Here is a 20,004-nt window from a genome sequence, read left to right as displayed (position 1 = left end):
GCAGGAGCAAACGTATGATAAAAATCTACGCAGAGCCAGCTTTTCAGTGAAGAGCAGCCAGAGACATTCTAGCAAGTTGTACTTGTAAGTGGGATTGGAAATGCTTTTCAGGCTCAGTACTGGGCTCAAAAGATACAGCCCTGAGGTCTCTCATGATAGCAGGTGGGTAAGTTGGAATTCGCCGCTCGGCTGACCCGGCAGGAGCAAACGTATGACAAAAGTTGACGCAGAGCCAGCTTTTCAGTGAAGGGCAGCCAGAGACATTCTAGCAAGTTGTACTTGTAAGTGGGGTTGGAAATGCTGTGGTGTTGGGTTCAATCAGGCCTACATACTCTGCTAAACTCTCGAACACCTTAGTATAGAAGTTGGCACGGACACTGGAAAATGCAAAAGACAGGTTTATTAAGACCCCATGGGGTGGTGGTACATTCCTACAGCACCCTTCGGCAATGCAAGAAGTAGCACACCGAGTATCGGTGCACGACCTCTTTTATACAGTTTAATAGCAATAAAAAGATAGGCGTTTACAAGTTTACACATTTTAGGTACATATAAGGTCATTTTTGGAACACAGCCAGCATGTGGGAGGAGTTCAGTAGTACTGGTCAGTTTGGAATAACATTCCTAAAGAATGACCAGTTGATGTATAATGCGCATGTGCGCTTGACCAGTACTAAAAATAGCTTGTTGCTGGGCAAAGTAGACGACCATGGGTATCGAGAAAGGACAAAAGGGCATGCTGACCACGAGGCAGCGTGTTCATACAAATGGAAGCCAAAGGATTCAAAATGGCCCCCGTATATTTTAGTCAAGTTAAGAGAAAAGATTGTGTAGCTGAGCTAAACGCTAATTCAGGAATTGCCAAAATACGACAGACGGCCCTTTTAGCGTTTAGCAAAAGCTACCATATTACTGAAGTAATCAGGGTATTCATCATCAATATTGATGGCCATTATCTTCATCATTTCATCATTAATTAGTTTCTCTTGCTTAATAATAGCTCGTTTGGACGGAATACAAGCTGTGATACATACAGAGCATAAGGTAGGACCACATTGAATACATAGACACAGGGAAAACAGTACTCCGATAATAATACATAGAATAGTTAATAGCTTCCAACCCCATGTACTAAGTAGAGTCCAGAACCAACTAGAAAAGGTCCATGTTCCATTCTCTGGGTGAATCTCAGCAGCTATTTTATGCAGCTTAGTAATAGCATCATACACGGAAGGTGAATTATCTGGCACGTACACACAGCAACTACTACCGATAATGCGGCATGCACCTCCACGATCAGCTAGTATCACGTCTAGAACCATCCTATTCTGGAGCGTTACAATTCTAGTAATCTGCAATTCTTCAGTTATGTTTCCCAAAGCAGAGGCAGTTTCATTAGCAACTGCTTCCACAACACGTGTAAGTCGTCTTATCTTTCTACTGTTTAATGCAGCTCCTACAAATGAAAATAATCCTAAATTGAAATCTACATATTGCTGTAAAGAGGTATCGGTCTGGTCTACTCCATCGATATCTAATGTTCTTTTAACCCTATTTAGTACAAAATCATGATACAATACATAATCATTATGATACATAGGCGGAGCAATAAATACAGGCGGTAATACAAAAGATATGTAACAAGCTCCTAACCATCCAATTGGAAGACGATGATATCCCTTATTTCCACAAATAAAATATGTATTACGTGATGCTACGAATGCAATTCCATTTGGTGTATCAAATGTAAGCGTGATATTACATTCGCTTCGGCCTACAGGGATTGTACCTTTATTTCGAATACAAAGATCTGCTTTCGTATCAATAACAGTTATCACATGAGAGGTCGATACATTTATGAATCTTTGATTTGTAAAAATACGAGGTATAGATACATTGTCCGGACGGTATTCTTCCCATTCAAATTTAGTTCCTTCAGCTTGTGGATAGCCATCTTTGTCATTGAAGCATATTTTATTTAACCGAAAAAGCAGTCCACCTTTCGTTGGCCATCGTAAAGTGAAAAGAAGAGTGTACCAAGCATTGCAGGAACCATTATGAGAAAACGGGAGAGGAATGAATGGAGTTCCTCCCCTCTTCTTATGTCCAGGCAACATTCCACATACCCAAAAATTGGACATGTTGGTCATGTTATGAGTGTGATGCAAAATCTGAATGAAACTGTTATTCAAATAAGTCTGTCTATGTCTCTCCTCATGATAAGACAAAGTAAAATGGAAATGCTCAGATGGGCTTGGAGTGGTAGGCAGTAAATGTTCTCGTGCAGGAAACAATTGTTCTATAGTCCAAGCTATTACTGCTATTACCACTATAGTCAAAGCAAACAGTACAGCACCAAAGATTCTCCCCTTTCTTGTCGGAGGAGGTTGCCATAGTTCACGAAACAAAATTCTTCAGAAGCAAAACTAAAAAATAAAAAGGTAGTTCTGGACTGAGGCTGCCGTTGTTTTTTTCTCCGAGATTCAAGACGGGTGTCGCTACACTGGACAGAACTGATCCCCCCCCCTTGATATTCCCGGCTTCCGTTTCACAAACCTCAGAACGGTAACTAACCAGTTTCAAAAATGCTAGAAAAATTATTTCCTAGGACGTAGATTGTACTTCACTCCATCAGAAACAGTGTGGTCCAAGAAGGCTCCCTCTAGTTCGTTAACAGCTGGGCTCTTTTCTGCATCCAGAAAATCTCTGTAGTCAGATAACACCACAGGGCTCACCAGGTCTGGAGAGACACGTCGGCAGTGCGTCGAATGTATCCACTGCTTCTTGTTCGTGACGCGCACAGCCGTCCGTGTTGCTAGCAGCACTTGTTCTGGGCCACGCCACCTCGGTTCCAGGCTGCTTGTTCTCTCAAATACCTTAATCATAACATGGTCACCAGGACGGAGATCGTGAGCCTCTCCAGTGGAGTTATCGGGAAGCGCTTCTCGAACCTGTTGATGAATAGAAAGTAAATCATTTGTTAATCGTGCCAAATAATCGTTCATCATTATACAAGGCACATCATGTATCAAACGAGGCTTAGGAACTCCCCAAATATTCATCGGCCTTCCAAACACCACTTCATAGGGTGTGAGGCCAGATCGGGAATGTGGCACTGATCGAATAGACAGCAATGCCAAAGGCAAAGCGTCCGGCCATTTCAAAGATGTGGATGCCACGATCTTTGCTAGCTTCAGCTTCAGAGTTGCATTATACCTTTCTACCAAACCTGCTGATTGTGGGTGAAAGACAGCATGGAATCTTTGCTTGATTCCCAATCCTTTCAGGACGTACTCCACTACTTTCCCAATGAAATGAGGACCATTATCATTCCACATAAACTTACAAACACCATAGCGCGGGAAGTACTCTTTGAGTAACACCTTAGCTGTTGTCAATGCTGTATTATCTTTCGTGGGGTAAGCCTCAATCCATTTGCTGAAGGCACACACCACCACTAAGATATACTTGAGGTTATTACAGCATTCCAGCTGGATGTAATCCATTTGCAGTACTTCGAATGGTGCAGTAGGTGGAACAAACCCTCCTTTGGGAGTATAAGTCCCTTGTCCAGGATTGTGCTGTAAACATATCAGACAGGTCTGAACCACTCTCTTGGCCGTACTAGCAATCTCATGATTTTCCCAAACCCGTGTAAGCAATTTAGTCATTGCAAGAGCTCCAACATGTGCCAGCCCATGTGTCATTTGAACCATTGTTTGTAAATAGGCCGTAGGTAATTTCCATCTTTCCATATCTTTACTACGCCAACAACCCTCATCATCCAGCACTCCTTCAGTGGCCCATCTCACAAGTTCTGCTTCAGATGCTGATCTCTGTATGTCTAATATTTCTTCTCTAGCATCGTGCCATCGCTCAGCTTGTGATTTCACCACATACATGGGAGAGTTATTTTGTAGCATAGCAGTCTCTCTCGCAATGCGATCTGCAAAAGCATTTCCTTGTCCTATTTTATCTGTCACCTTTATGTGTGCACTGCATTTCACTATCGCTACCTTCTTTGGACATAATAGTGCATTCAGGAGATCACGTACCAATTCTCCATGCATGATATGCACTCCATGTGAAGTCAAGAACCCTCGTTCTTTCCAGAGTAGGCCAAAATCATGCACTACTCCAAAAGCGTAGCGACTATCCGTGTAGATGTTCACACATAGTCCAGCACTTAACTCACATGCTTTCGTTAAGGCTATCAATTCTGCTGCTTGGGCCGATTTCTGGGGTATTCGTGCTGTTTCTACCACTGTTTTAAGTGTCGTGATCGCATAGGCTGCAGAAGTTGTTCCATCTGGTAATTTCACACATGATCCATCAACCCACAGTTCCCCATCTACATCTGGAAATGGTGTATCCTGTAAATCGATACGACCCTTTGTCTGTTCCTCAGTCAGAAAAACACAGTCATGTTGTTCTTCCTTCTGGGTCTCAGCAACAGGATAGGGCAATAAAGTAGCGGGGTTCAGTGTAGCACATCGTCTTAGTGTGATATGTGGCGCCAACAATGTCAGCTCATATCCTGTTAGGCGTGCACTAGTTAGATTTTGTGTTTTCGTTTGATTCAACAAAGCATCTACCGCATGGGGGACTAATACCAACAATTTGTGTGACAAAACTATCCCCTCACTTTGCCGTATAGCTACTGCTGTCGCTGCAACTGCTCAAAAACATCCAGGCAATCCTCGAGCCACAGGGTCGAGTACCGCCGAGAAGTATGCACAGGGTCTCTGTTTGTCTCCGTGCATCTGCACTAAGACTGATAATGCGCACCCATCCTTCTCATGTACGTACAATGTAAAAATCTTCATGTAATCTGGTGTACCTAACACTGGTGCAGAACAAAGAGCTTGCCTCAATTGCTCAAAAGCATTCTGACATTCATCTGTCCATTCAATGGGAATCGGTGTATCTTTGGACAACAATGCTAGCAATGGTTTAACAATGTGAGAAAATCCCAATATCCATTGCCTACAAAAAGACGTCAGACCTATGAAGGCACGAACATCTTTCTGAGTACGGGGGACTGGTGTGTCTAAAACTGCTTGAATTCGGTCTGGTGTTAATGCACGGCCCTCCTTAGATAAAAGATGACCGAGGTAGGTCACCTTAGGTCTACAGTATTGTAACTTTTTCTTCGAAACCTTATGATTGTTTTTAGCAAGGAAGGAAAGCAAAGAAAAAGTACTCTCCTCACATTGTTCCTGTGTGTCTGCTGCGAGTAAAATGTCATCCACGTACTGAATAAGAGCCACCCCAGCCTGTAATTCAATAGAGTCAAGCTGTCTTTTTAAAGCCTGACTATAAATGCTAGGACTTTCTGTATAACCTTGAGGAACTCGACAGAATCTATACGATTTGTTATTTAATGTAAAACCAAAAAGATATCGACTGTCAGGATGTACAGGAATCGAGAAAAAGTCGATAACTGTAAAAGTAGTTGCCGTCGGTGGAACCAACGTAAACAACGTGGTGATGTCAGACACCATCGGGTACTGAGGCACTACTATCTTGTTAATTTCCCTCAAATCGATAATAAAACGATAAACCTTAGTATCTGTATCTCTCTTAAGAATCGGAAGAATTGGGCTGTTACAAACATTATAGGGAACTTCCTCAACCACCCCTGCCATAATCAAATCATGTACAATGTGTATCAATGCAATTTCGCCCTCCCTAGATATCTTGTATTGTGGGACACGGGGCAGAGATACGCCCTCCTTTACAGTAATACGCACTGGAGGAATAATCATCTGTCCTACATCAGTATCGGAAGTGGCCCACAACGTTTTTGGCAGGGAGGCCAATACCTCCGATTCTTGGAGAAGACACACTCGCTCAATTTCTGGATAATTTTCATTTAACACGACCCGTACTCCTTCCGGAGCACAACGAATAGTAGCTCGAAAATGTTTTAACATATCGAGCCCCATAATGTTATCTGGTGTGTTGGGGACAGCAAAAATGGACATGGGGCAGCAAATTTATCAACATAAAATGTAACAGGTTGAGACAATGGGCTAGAAGTAGGTGTTCCATCGAACCCTATAGCTGTAATTACCTCGCCAGACAGGGGAGCCCTTGGAACCAAGTGTTTGGACAAAGCGCTACGAGTAGCTCCTGTATCTACCAGAAACTGATCAGTAGAACCCAAGACATGTGCTTCTATATATGGACCCCTTTGATCAACTGGTACTTCAACCGATTCCACACCCCATCCTACGCAACCCTATGCATGACGCTCGTCACGTGACTCAGGCGAGTCACCCTCATTTATCTGGTATTGATTTCGTCGATCGAACGTGTTATAATCTGTCTGTCCACGACCCCTCGCTTCACTCCTTCCACGGTCATTCGCTCCACCTCTCGATCCCCCATAATTATTCCTAGACCTTCCACTTCCTCGACTACGCTGTTCTCTCAGCACCGGACAATCTGAAACCCAGTGTCTAAACTGTTTGCAGTATGCACACTGATCCCCAGAGATGTCGGAACGGGGAGGAGGCGCATTATTATACGATCCTCGTCTACCCCTATCATTCCCCCTCGTAGCCTGGACCTGAGCCAACATTACCTTCGTCTTCAAATCCTTCACTTTCTTATCACTACTTTCCTTTGCCTCCAATTCCTGTCGTTCATAGTATTGAGCCATAGTCAATAAAGAAGCAGGGGTTGCCGTGGTCCATGAACTTTCACTCGCCTTTAATCGTTTTGCAATCTCCGGTAGGAGATTAGCCACATACTTATCAACAAATAAATGCCTGCCTGTATCTTCTGTTAATGATTGGCCACTGTAATCATGAAACGCTTCCTCAAAACGAGAAAAGAAATCAGAGACCGATTCATCTATCTTCTGTTTACAAGAGGACAACATGGTCCAATCAATTTTCTTAGCGGGAACAAGCGTTTTTTAATTTGTTTAGTATAGCCCCTGGGAGTTCCAATATTAATTGACAAGGCTTACATGCTGGTTCCCTGTCTAAATCAGCTTGAGCTATGTCCTTCCAACTTGCCCCAAGAACCGTTTGGTCATCAAACTTACGAATCGCTCTCCACATATCAGGGGGCAATATCAGCCCAAAAAACAGATCAATATCAACTAGTGTCATAATACACGAAGAAATTGCACTTTCAACACTTTCATAGAAAGCCGCTGGATTTTTACGGGGATCAGGCAGAGCATTCTTAAGCGCCATAACATCTGCTCTATTCAAAGGCGTATAAACCCAATTATATATAAAATAACCCTTCGCGTCTTTAGACGTTTTATCGTCATCTGTGCCATCCCCTTTATGAGGGACATACAAAGGCGCAGCTTCCCGCATAGGTCTAACATTAATCGCGGCGTTCTTATCTGTTCCAAAGATAGAGCATTCTTTGGATATTTCCGTCGATCCAGACGTAGGTGAACCCGATGTCTTTTCCAACTCCCGTAGCCGCGACGCCTCATTCGTTGCTGAACCAAACGCTTGAAAAACTCATCCGCATCTGAAAGAATAAAGAGACCTTTACGAAAGTTATCACGACCCTTCGAGATATCCTTAGGTTCTAACTCAGAAGAATACTTTCTAAATCGGTCAACAACCTCATCTCCAAAATGATCTAAGAAATACAATCACTCCTTATCAGACCACTGTTCCATATGCTTACTAATCTCAGAAACAGTTATAGTATTAACATTTAGTTTTCGTGCAAGCGAACGTAATTCCGCAGTTCGATCCGAAGATAACCTAGTACGTTGTGTATTCTGATCTTCCTCATCCGATTCCTCATTCGGAGCTGTAGGTGCAGCATACGGAGGCGGGCAACGATCTAATAACGAAAAATCATCTATTTCGTTAGTAAGGACCGGATAAAGAGGACGTCGGATAGGGAATTGCCCATTAATCTGCAAATTACGTTCTCGAGTCTCCCTCTCTTTCTGTTCCTGTAACTACTTCTCCTGTAGCTGTAAAGCTTTGTCACGCGCAGCCCTTCGCTGCACCTTCTCCGCCAAGGCTTCCTCACGCTTCAATCGTTCACGTACCTCTTTCTCCCATATACGCACACAATCAAACATATCCTGCCTAGACCTACGCTGAAACAAACACTGATCCACATATTGCACCTTTCGTAAATCAAATGACCCATGTAGTGGCCATTGCAATTCATGATCGGCTTTGGTATATTTATGCCACAATGAACTATACATTATTGGCGGAATGCCAAATTTTACATACATCTCTCGATTTGGAGTCCCCTCTGGGGGAGCCGGCTGTGATTTATTTAATCGATAACTGGTACCATTTCCAAGGCAGCACATCCCTCGGAGTGTGCTGAGAACAGGCATGTCAAAAATATCACGAACGTGATACTACATAAAATGGCACTTAATATACTTTATACACGGTGTGCCGCTCAAACAAAAAGCAAAATCAGAGAAATATCCCTACATGCCTGCCTATGTGAGGTGCACTCCACAGATACGTCAAATTCATAGGTCCAAACGTTAACTAACTCAAACAAATTCAAATTCAAATTCAAAAAGCCACAGTAAGTGTCAGTAGACTACCTTACCAATCATAAGCTTACCAAGTACCTTCAAACGTCCAAGGTCCAACTGCCAAGTTCTTTAGTCGAATCAGCCAAACGGCACTACACGACAATCCAAGATCAGAATCTCAGTCGAGGACCGGCGCCACCTGGAAGGTCGGATCAGAAGGAAGGAAGAAACACCGTGGGTGCCAAGACTCGGGTCACTCAAAGGCAGCGATCGCTTCCATGGCGAGTTTCCAATCCTTCGTCACGACCTCTCCTTCGGGCATCCGAGTCGCCGATGAGTCCCTTCGTGGTCGCCAATTGTGGTGTTGGGTTCAATCAGGCCTACATACTCTGCTAAACTCTCGAACACCTTAGTATAGAAGTTGGCACGGACACTGGAAAATGCAAAAGACAGGTTTATTAAGACCCCATGGGGTGGTGGTACATTCCTACAGCACCCTTCGGCAATGCAAGAAGTAGCACACAGAGTATCGGTGCACGACCTCTTTTATACAGTTTAATAGCAATAAAAAGATAGGCGTTTACAAGTTTACACATTTTAGGTACATATAAGGTCATTTTTGGAACACAGCCAGCATGTGGGAGGAGTCAGTTTGGGATAACATTCCTAAAGAATGACCAGTTGATGTATAATGCGCATGTGCGCTTGACCAGTACTAAAAATAGCTTGTTGCTGGGCAAAGTAGACGACCATGGGTATCGAGAAAGGACAAAAGGGCATGCTGACCACGAGGCAGCGTGTTCATACAAATGGAAGCCAAAGGATTCAAAATGGCCCCCGTATATTTTAGTCAAGTTAAGAGAAAAGATCGTGTAGCTGAGCTAAACGCTAATTCAGGAACTGCCAAAATACGACAATGCTTTTCTGGCACGGTACTGGGCTAAAAAGATGCAGCCCTGAGGTCTCTCATGATAGCAGGTGGGTGAGTAGAAATTCGCCGCTCGCGGACCCGGCAGGGGCAAACGTATGCCAAAAATCGACGCAGAGCCAGCTTTTCAGTGAAGAGCAGCCAGGGTCATTCTAGCAAGTTTTACTGGAAGTGTGTTGCAAACGCTTTTCAGGCTCAATACTGGGCTCAGAAGATGCAGCACTGAGGTCTCTCCTGATAGCAGGTGGGTAAGTAGGAATCCGCCACTCAGCTGACCCGGCAGGAGCAAACGTATGCCAAAAATGTTCGCAGAGCCATCTTTTCAGTGAATAGCAGCCAGGGACATTTAGAAAGTTTTACTTGTAAGTCGGGTTGGAAAAGCTTTTCAGGCTCAGTACTGGGCTCAAAAGATTTAGCCGTGAGGTCTCTCATGATAGCAGGGGGTGCATTGGAATTCGCCGCTCGGCTGACCCGGCAGGAGCAAACGCATGATAAAAATCGACGCAGAACCAGCTTTTCAGTGAAGGGCAGCCAGGGACATTCTAGCAAGTTGTACTTGTCAGTGGGGTTAGAAGCGCTTTTCAGACTCAGTACTGGGCTCAAAAGATGCAGCCCTGAGGTCTCCCCTGAAAGCACGTGGGTAAGTAAAAATGTGCTGCTCTGCTGACCCGACAGGAGTAAACGTATGCCAAAAAATGACACAGAACCAGCTTTTCAGTGAAGAGCCGCCAGAGAAATTCTAGCAAGTTTTACTTGTAAGTGGGGTTGGAAATGCTTTTCAGGCTCAGTGCTGGGCTCAAAAGATATAGCTCTTAGGTCTCTCCTGACAGCAGGTGGGTAAGTAGGAATTCACCGCTCGGCTGACCCGGCAGGAGCAAACATATGCCAAAAATTGATGCAGAGCCAGCTTTTCAGTGAAGAGCAGCCAGTGACATTCTAGCAAGTTTTACTGCTAAGTGGAGTTGGAAACGATTTTCAGGCTCAGTACAGGGTTCAAAAGATGCAGCTCTGAGGTCTCTCCTGATAGCAGGTGGGAAATTCAAATGTTGCCGCTCAGCTGACCCGGCAGGAGCAAACGGATGCCAAAAATTGACGCTGAACCTGCTTTTCAGCGAGGAGCAGCCAGGGACATTTTAGCAAGTTTTACTTGTAAGTGGGGTTGGAAACGCTTTTCAGGCTTAGTACTGGGCTCAAAAGATGCAGCCCTGAGGTCTCTCAAGATAGCAGAAGGTTAAGTAGAAATTCACCGCTCGTCTGACCCGGCAGGATCAAACGTATGCCAAAAATGTACGCAGAATGAGCTTTTCATGAATAGCAGCCAGGGACATTCTAGCAAGTTTTACTTGTAAAAGAGGTTGGAAACGCTTTTCAGGCTCAGTACTGGGCTCAAAAGATGCAGCCCTGAGGTCTCTCAAGATAGCAGGTGGTTAAGTAGAAATTTGCCGCTCGGCTGACCCAGCAGGAGCAAACATATGCCAAAAATGTACGCAGAACCAGCTTTTCAGTGAAGAGCAGCCATGCATATTTTAGCAAGTTTTACTTGAAAGTGGGGTTGGAAACGCATTTCAGGCTCAGTCCTGGGCTTAAAACATGTAGCCCTGAGGTCTCTCATGATAGCAGGTGGTTAAGTAGAAATTCGCCGCTCGGCTGACCCAGTAGGAGCAAACGTATGCCAAAAATGTACGCGGAATCAGCTTTTCAGTGAAGAGCAGCCAGGCACATTTTAGCAAGTTTTACTTGTAAGTGGGGTTGGAAATGCTTTTCAGGCTCAGTACTGGGCTCAAAAGATGCAGCACTGAGGTCTCTCAAGATAGCAGGTGGTTAAGTAGAAATTTGCCTCTTGGCTGACCCAGCAGGAGCAAACGTATGCCAAAAATGTACGCAGAACCAGCTTTTCAGTGAAGAGCAGCCGGGCTCATTCTAGCAAGTCTTACTTGTAAGTGGGGTTGGAAACGCTTTTCAGGCCCATTATTGGGCTCAAAACATGCAGCCCTGAGGTCTCTCATGATAGCCGGTGGGTAAGTAGAAATGCGACGCTCGGCTGACCCAGCAGGAGCAAACGTATGCCAAAAATGTACGCAGAACCAGCTTTTCAGTGAAGAGCAGCCAGGCACATTCTAGCAAGTTTTACTTGTAAGTGGGGTTGGAAACGCTTTTCAGGCTCAGTACTGGGCTCAAAACATGCAGTCCTGTATTCTCTCATGATAGGAGATGGTAAGTAGAAATTCAACGCTCGGCTGACCCGGCAGGAGCAAACGTATTACAAAAATTAACGCCGAACCAGCTTTTCAGTGAAGAGCAGCCAGGCACATTCTAGCAAGTTTTACTTGTAAGTGGGGTTGGAAATGCTTTTCAGGCTCAGTACTGGGCTCAAAACATGCAGCCCTGAGGTCTCTCATGATAGGAGGTGGGTAAGTAGAAATTCGTCGCTCGGCTGTCCCGGCAGGAGCAAACGTATGCCAAAAATGTACGCAGAATGAGCTTTTCATGAATAGCAGCCAGGGACATTCTAGCAAGTTTTACTTGTAAGTGAGGTTGGAAACGCTTTTCAGGCTCAATACTGGGCTTAAAACATATAGCCCTGATGTCTCTCATGATAGCAGGTGGTTAAGTAGAAATTCGCCGTTCGGCTGACCCAGTAGGAGCAAACGTATGCCAAAAATGTACGCAGAATCAGCTTTTCAGTGAAGAGCAGCCAGGCACATTTTAGCAAGTTTTACTTGTAAATGGGGTTGGAAACGCTTTTCAGGCTCAGTACTGGGCTTAAAACATGTAGCCCTGAGGTCTCTCATGATAGCAGGTGGTTAAGTAGAAATTCGCCGCTCGGCTGACCCATCAGGAGCAAACGTATGCCAAAAATGTACTCAGAACCAGCTTTTCAGTGAAGAGCAGCCAGGGACATTTTAGCAAGTTTTACTTGTAAGTGGAGTTGGAAACGCTTTTCAGGCTCAGTACTGGGCTCAAAAGATGCAGCCCTGAGGTCTCTCAAGATAGCAGGTGGTTAAGTAGAAATTCGCCGCTCGGCTGACCCGTCAGGAGCAAACGTATGCCAAAAATGTACGCAGAATGAGCTTTTCATGGATGTATGACGTTACATCGCGAACTTTTACAACGCACACCGTTACAACACAATTTTTACAACGCAGATACATTTACAACGAATGCTTTTGCAACGCATGACATTACATAGCAGATGCTATTACAACGCATGCCATTACAACGTAAGTATAGGTAAGTATGTTATTATTTTTTTAAATGTAATTTATTAAAATTTAATTAATTTAATAAATTAAATTATTTTTTAATAATTAATTTTTAAATATATATACTTTAAAAAATAGTTTATTTTAAAAAGAACAATTATTATTAAAGAACTAATATTAAAAAATAATAAAATTATTAAAATGAATTATTTAAATTATTTAAAATTATTTATTTAAAAACTGAACCCTAAAAATACCCATTACCCTGAACCCTTAAAATACCCATGTACCCCATAACCCATACCTAGCCCTGAAACCTAAAAATACCCCTGTATCCCAAAACCCAAACCTAGCCCTGAAACCTAAAAATACCCCTGTACCCCAAAACCCAAACCTAACCCTGAAACCTAAAAATACCCCTGTACCCCAAAACCCAAACCTAGCCCTGAAACCTAAAAATACCCCTGTACCCCCAAACCCAAACCTAGCCCTGAAACCTAAAAATACCCCTGTACCCCAAAACCCAAACCTAACCCTGAAACCTAAAAATACCCCTGTACCCCAAAACCCAAACTTAGCCCTGAAACCTAAAAATACCCCTGTACCCCAAAACCCAAACCTAGCCCTGAAACCTAAAAATACCCCTGTACTCCAAAACCCAAACCTAGCCCTGAAACCTAAAAATACCCCTGTACCCCAAAACCCAAACCTAGCCCTGAAACCTAAAAATACCCCTGTACCCCAAAACCCAAACCTAGCCCTGAAACCTAAAAATACCCCTGTACCCCAAAACCCATACCTAGCACTGAAACATAAAAATACCCCTGTACCCCAAAACCCAAACCTAGCCCTGAAACCTAAAAATACCCCTGTACCCCAAAACCCAAACCTAACCCTGAAACCTAAAAATACCCCTGTACCCCAAAACCCATACCTAGCCCTGAAACCTAAAAATACCCCTGTACCCCAAAACCCATACCTAGCCCTGAAACCTAAAAATACCCCTGTACCCCAAAACCCATACCTAGCCCTGAAACCTAAAAATACCCCTGTACCCCAAAACCCGTACCTAGCCCTGAAACCTAAAAATACCCCTGTACCCCAAAACCCAAAATCTAGCCCTGAAACCTAAAAATACCCCTGTACCCCATAACCCAAAACTAAATATATACTATTACTTAAATTAATTTATTTAATTTACATTTAAAAAAATGATTTAAAAAAATAACATACTTACCAATACTTACGTTGTAATGGCATGCGTTGTAATAGCATCTGCTATGTAATGTCATGCGTTGTAAAGTCATGCGTTGTAACGGATCCTGCATTGTAATGGTGTGCGCTGTAACGGTGTGCGTTGTAATAGTTGCGTTGTAAGGGTTGTTTCCCACTTTTCATGAATTGCAGCCATGGACATTCTAGCAAGTTTTACTTGTAAGTGGGGTTGGAAACGCTTTTCAGGCTCAGTACTGGGCTTAAAAGATGCATCCCTGAGGTCTCTCAAGATAGCAGGTGGTTAAGTAGAAATTCGCCACTCGGCTGACCTAGCATGAGCAAAGGTATGCCAAAAATGTACACAGAACCAGCTTTTCAGTGAAGAGCAGCCAGGCTCATTTTAGCAAGTTTTACTTGTAAGTGGGGTTGGAAACGCTTTTCAGGCTCAGTACTGGGTTCAAAAGATGCAGCCCTGAGGTCTCACATGATAGCAAGTGGGTAAGTAGAAATTCACCGCTCGGCTGACCCGGCAGGAGCAAACATATGCCAAAAATGTACGCAGAACCAGCTTTTCAGTGATGAGCAACCAGGGACATTTTAGCAAGTTTTACTTATAAGTGGGGTTGGAAACGCTTTTCAGGCTCAGTACTGGGCTCAAAAGATGCAGCCCTGAGGTCTTTCAAGATAGCAGGTGGTTAAATAGAAATTTGCCGCTTGGCTGACCCAGCAGGAGCAAACGTATGCCAAAAATGTACGCAGAACCAGCTTTTCAGTGAAGAGCAGCCAGGCACATTCTAGCAAGTTTTACATGTAAGTGGGACTGGAAACGCTTTTCAGGCTCAGTACTGGGCTCAAAACATGCAGCCCTGAGGTCTCTCATGATAGCCGGTGGGTAAGTAGAAATTCGCCGCTTGGCTGACCCAGCAGGAGCAAACGTATGCCAAAAATTTACGCAGAACCAGCTTTTCAGTGAAGAGCAGCCAGGCACATTCTAGCAGGTTTTACTTGTAAGTGGGGTTGGAAACGCTTTTCAGGCTCAGTACTGGGCTCAAAAGATGCAGCCCTGAGGTCTCTCATGATAGGAGGTGGGTAAGTAGCAATTCGCCGCTCGGCTGACCCTGCAGGAGCAAACGTATGCCAAAAATCGATGCAGAACCAGTTTTCATGAATAGCAGCCAGGGACATTCTAGCAAGTTTTACTTGTAAGTGGGGTTGGAAACACTTTTCAGGCTCAGTACTGGGCTCAAAAGATGCAACCCTGAGGTCTCTCCTGATAGGAGGCTGTTAAGTAGAAATTCCCCGCTCGGCTGACCCAGCAGGAGCAAACGTATGCCAAAAATGTACGCAGAACCAGCTTTTCAGTGAAGAGCAGCTAGGCACATTCTAACAAGTTGTACTTGTAAGTGGGGGTGGAAACGCTTTTCAGGCTCAGTACTGGGCTCAAAACATGGAGCCCTGAGGTCTCTCATGATAGGAGGTGGGTAAGTAGAAATTCGCCGCTCGGCTGACCCGGCAGGAGCAAACGTATGCCAAAAATGTACGCAGAATGAGCTTTTCATGAATTGCAGCCAGGGACATTCTAGCAAGTTTTACTTGTAAGTGGGGTTGGAAACGCTTTTCAGGCTCAGTACTGGGCTTAAAAGATGCAGCCCTGAGGTCTCTCAAGATAGCAGGTGGTTAAGTAGAAATTCGCCGCTCGGCTGACCTAACATGAGCAAAGGTATGCCAAAAATGTACGCAGAACCAGCTTTTCAGTGAAGAGCAGCCAGGCACATTTTAGCAAGGTTTACTTGTAAGTCGGGTTGGAAACGCTTTTCAGGCTCAGTACTGGGTTCAAAAGATGCAGCCCTGAGGTCTCATATGATAGCCGGTGGGTAAGTAGAAATTCACTGCTCGGCTGACCCGGCAGCAGCAAATATATGCCAAAAATGTACGCAGAACCAGCTTTTCAGTGATGAGCAACCAGGGACATTTTAGCAAGTTTTACTTGTAAGTGGGGTTGGAAACGCTTTTCAGGCTCAGTACTGGGCTCAAAAGATGCAGCCCTGAGGTCTTTCAAGATAGCAGGTGGTTAAATAGAAATTTGCCGCTTGGCTGACCCAGCAGGAGCAAACGTATGCCAAAAATGTACGCAGAACCAGCTTTTCAGTGAAGAGCAGCCAGGCATATTCTAACAAGTTTTACATGTAAGTGGGGCTTGAAACGCTTTTCAGGCTCAGTACTGGGCTCAAAACATGCAGCCCTGGGGTCTCTCATGATAGCCGGTGGGTAAGTAGAAATTCGCCGCTCGGCTGACCCGGCAGGAGAAAACGTATGCCAAAAATGTACGCAGAACCAGCTTTTCAGTGAAGAGCAGCCGGGCTCATTCTAGCAAGTCTTACTTGTAAGTGGGGTTGGAAACGCTTTTCAGGCCCATTATTGGGCTCAAAACATGCAGCCCTGAGGTCTCTCATGATAGCCGGTGGGTAAGTAGAAATGCGACGCTCGGCTGACCCAGCAGGAGCAAACGTATGCCAAAAATGTACGCAGAACCAGCTTTTCAGTGAAGAGCAGCCAGGCACATTCTCGCAAGTTTTACTTGTAAGTGGGGTTGGAAACGCTTTTCAGGCTCAGTACTGGGCTCAAAACATGCAGTCCTGTATTCTCTCATGATAGGAGATGGGTAAGTAGAAATTCGACGCTCGGCTGACCCGGCAGGAGCAAACGTATGACAAAAATTAACGCCGAACCAGCTTTTCAGTGAAGAGCAGCCAGGCACATTCTAGCAAGTTTTACTTGTAAGTGGGGTTGGAAATGCTTTTCAGGCTCAGTACTGGGCTCAAAACATGCAGCCCTGAGGTCTCTCATGATAGGAGGTGGGTAAGTAGAAATTCGCCGCTCGGCTGTCCCGGCAGGAGCAAACGTATGCCAAAAATGTACGCAGAATGAGCTTTTCATGAATAGCAGCCAGGGACATTCTAGCAAGTTTTACTTGTAAGTGAGGTTGGAAACGCTTTTCAGGCTCAGTACTGGGCTTAAAACATGTAGCCCTGATGTCTCTCATGATAGCAGGTGGTTAAGTAGAAATTCGCCGTTCGGCTGACCCAGTAGGAGCAAACGTATGCCAAAAATGTACGCAGAATCAGCTTTTCAGTGAATAGCAGCCAGGCACATTTTAGCAAGTTTTACTTGTAAATGGGGTTGGAAACGCTTTTCAGGCTCAGTACTGGGCTTAAAACATGTAGCCCTGAGGTCTCTCATGATAGCAGGTGGTTAAGTAGAAATTCGCAGCTCGGCTGACCCATCAGGAGCAAACGTATGCCAAAAATGTACTCAGAACCAGCTTTTTAGTGAAGAGCAGCCAGGGACATTTTAGCAAGTTTTACTTGTAAGTGGAGTTGGAAACGCTTTTCAGGCTCAGTACTGGGCTCAAAAGATGCAGCCCTGAGGTCTCTCAAGATAGCAGGTGGTTAAGTAGAAATTTGCCGCCTGGCTGACCCAGCAGGAGTAAACGTATGCCAAAAATGTACGCAGAACTAGCTTTTCAGTGAAGAGCAGCCAGGCACATTCTAGCAAGTTTTACTTGTAAGTGGGGTTGGAAAGGCGTTTCAGGCTCAGTACTGGGCTCAAAACATGCAGTCCTGTATTCTCTCATGATAGGAGGTGGGTAAGTAGAAATTCGCTGCTCGGCTGACCCAGCAGGAGCAAACGTATGCCAAAAATGTACGCAGAATGAGCTTTTCAGTGAAGAGCAGCCAGGCACATTCTAGCAAGTTTTACTTGTAAGTGGGGTTGGAAAGGCTTTTCAGACTCAGTACTGGGCTCAAAATATGCAGCCCTGAGGTCTCTCAAGATAGCAGGTGGTTAAGTAGAAATTCGCCGCTCAGCTGACCCAGCAGGAGCAAACGTATGCCAAAAATTTACGCAGAACCAGCTTTTCAGTGAAGAGCAGCCAGGCACATTCTAGCAGGTTTTACTTGTAAGTGGGGTTGGAAACGCTTTTCAGGCTCAGTACTGGGCTCAAAAGATGCAGCCCTGAGGTCTCTCATGATAGGAGGTGGGTAAGTAGCAATTCGCCGCTCGGCTGACCCTGCAGGAGCAAACGTATGCCAAAAATCGACGCAGAACCAGTTTTCATGAATAGCAGCCAGGGACATTCTAGCAAGTTTTACTTGTAAGTGGGGTTGGAAACGCTTTTCAGGCTCAGTACTGGGCTCGAAAGATGCAACCCTGAGGTCTCTCCTGATAGGAGGCTGTTAAGTAGAAATTCCCCGCTCGGCTGACCCAGCAGGAGCAAACGTATGCCAAAAATGTACGCAGCACCAGCTTTTCAGTGAAGAGCAGCTAGGCACATTCTAAAGTTGTACTTGTAAGTGGGGGTGGAAACGCTTTTCAGGCTCAGTACTGGGCTCAAAACATGGAGCCCTGAGGTCTCTCATGATAGGAGGTGGGTAAGTAGAAATTCGCCGCTCGGCTGACCCGGCAGGAGCAAACATATGCCAAAAATGTACGCAGAATGAGCTTTTCATGAATTGCAGCCAGGGACATTCTAGCAAGTTTTACTTGTAAGTGGGGTTGGAAACGCTTTTCAGGCTCAGTACTGGGCTTAAAAGATGCAGCCCTGAGGTCTCTCAAGATAGCAGGTGGTTAAGTAGAAATTTGCCGCTCGGCTGACCTAACATGAGCAAAGGTATGCCAAAAATGTACGCAGAACCAGCTTTTCAGTGAAGAGAAGCCAAGCACATTTTAGCAAGTTTTACTTGTAAGTCGGGTTGGAAACGCTTTTCAGGCTCAGTACTGGGTTCAAAAGATGCAGCCCTGAGGTCTCATATGATAGCCGATGGGTAAGTAGAAATTCACTGCTCGGCTGACCCGGCAGCAGCAAATATATGCCAAAAATGTACGCAGAACCAGCTTTTCAGTGATGAGCAACCAGGGACATTTTAGCAAGTTTTACTTGTAAGTGGGGTTGGAATTGTTTTCAGGCTCAGTACTGGGCTCAAAAGATGCAGCCCTGAGGTCTTTCAAGATAGCAGGTGGTTAAATAGAAATTTGCCGCCTGGCTGACCCAGCAGGAGCAAACGTATGCCAAAAATGTACGCAGAACCAGCTTTTCAGTGAAGAGCAGCCAGGCACATTCTAGCAAGTTTTACATGTAAGTGGGGCTGGAAACGCTTTTCAGGCTCAGTACTGGGCTCAAAACATGCAGCCCTGAGGTCTCTCAAGATAGCAGGTGGTTAAGTAGAAATTCGCCGCTCAGCTGACCCAGCAGGAGCAAACGTATGCCAAACATTTACGCAGAATGAATCTTTCAGTGAAGAGCAGCCAGGCACATTCTAGCAAGTTTTCCTTGTAAGTGGGGTTGGAAACGCTTTTCAGGCTCAGTCCTGGGCTCAAAAGATGCAGCCCTGAGGTCTCTCATGATAGGAGGTGGGTAAGTAGAAATTCGCCGCTCGGCTGACCCTGCAGGAGCAAACGTATGCCAAAAATTGACGCAGAACCAGTTTTCATGAATAGCAGCCAGCGACATTCTAGCAAGTTTAACTTGTAAGTGGGGTTGGAAACGCTTTTCAGGCTCAGTACTGGGCTCAAAAGATGCAATCCTGAGGTCTCTCCTGATAGGAGGCTGTTAAGTAGAAATTCCCCGCTCGGCTGACCCAGCAGGAGCAAACGTATGCCAAAAATGTACGCAGAACCAGCTTTTCAGTGAAGAGAAGCTAGGCACATTCTAGCAAGTTGTACTTGTAAGTGGGGGTGGAAACGCTTTTCAGGCTCAGTATTGGGCTCAAAACATGGAGCCCTGAGGTCTCTCATGATAGGAGGTGGGTAAGTAGAAATTCGCCGCTCGGCTGACCCGTCAGGAGCAAACGTATGCCAAAAATGTACGCAGAATGAGCTTTTCATGGATGTATGACGTTACATCGCGAACTTTTACAACGCACACCGTTACAACACAATTTTTACAACGCAGATACATTTACAACGAATGCTTTTGCAACGCATGACATTACATAGCAGATGCTATTACAACGCATGCCATTACAACGTAAGTATAGGTAAGTATATATTTTTTTTTAATGTAATTTATTAAAATTTAATTAATTTAATAAATTAAATTATTTTTTAATAATTAATTTTTAAATATATATACTTTAAAAAATAGTTTATTTTAAAAAGAACAA

This window comes from Lissotriton helveticus, chromosome 8 (assembly GCF_964261635.1).
Source record: "Lissotriton helveticus chromosome 8, aLisHel1.1, whole genome shotgun sequence".
NCBI classification, from domain to species: domain Eukaryota; kingdom Metazoa; phylum Chordata; class Amphibia; order Caudata; family Salamandridae; genus Lissotriton; species Lissotriton helveticus.
The sequence above is the reverse complement of the archived record's forward strand: the minus strand, read 5'-3'. Positions refer to the sequence as shown.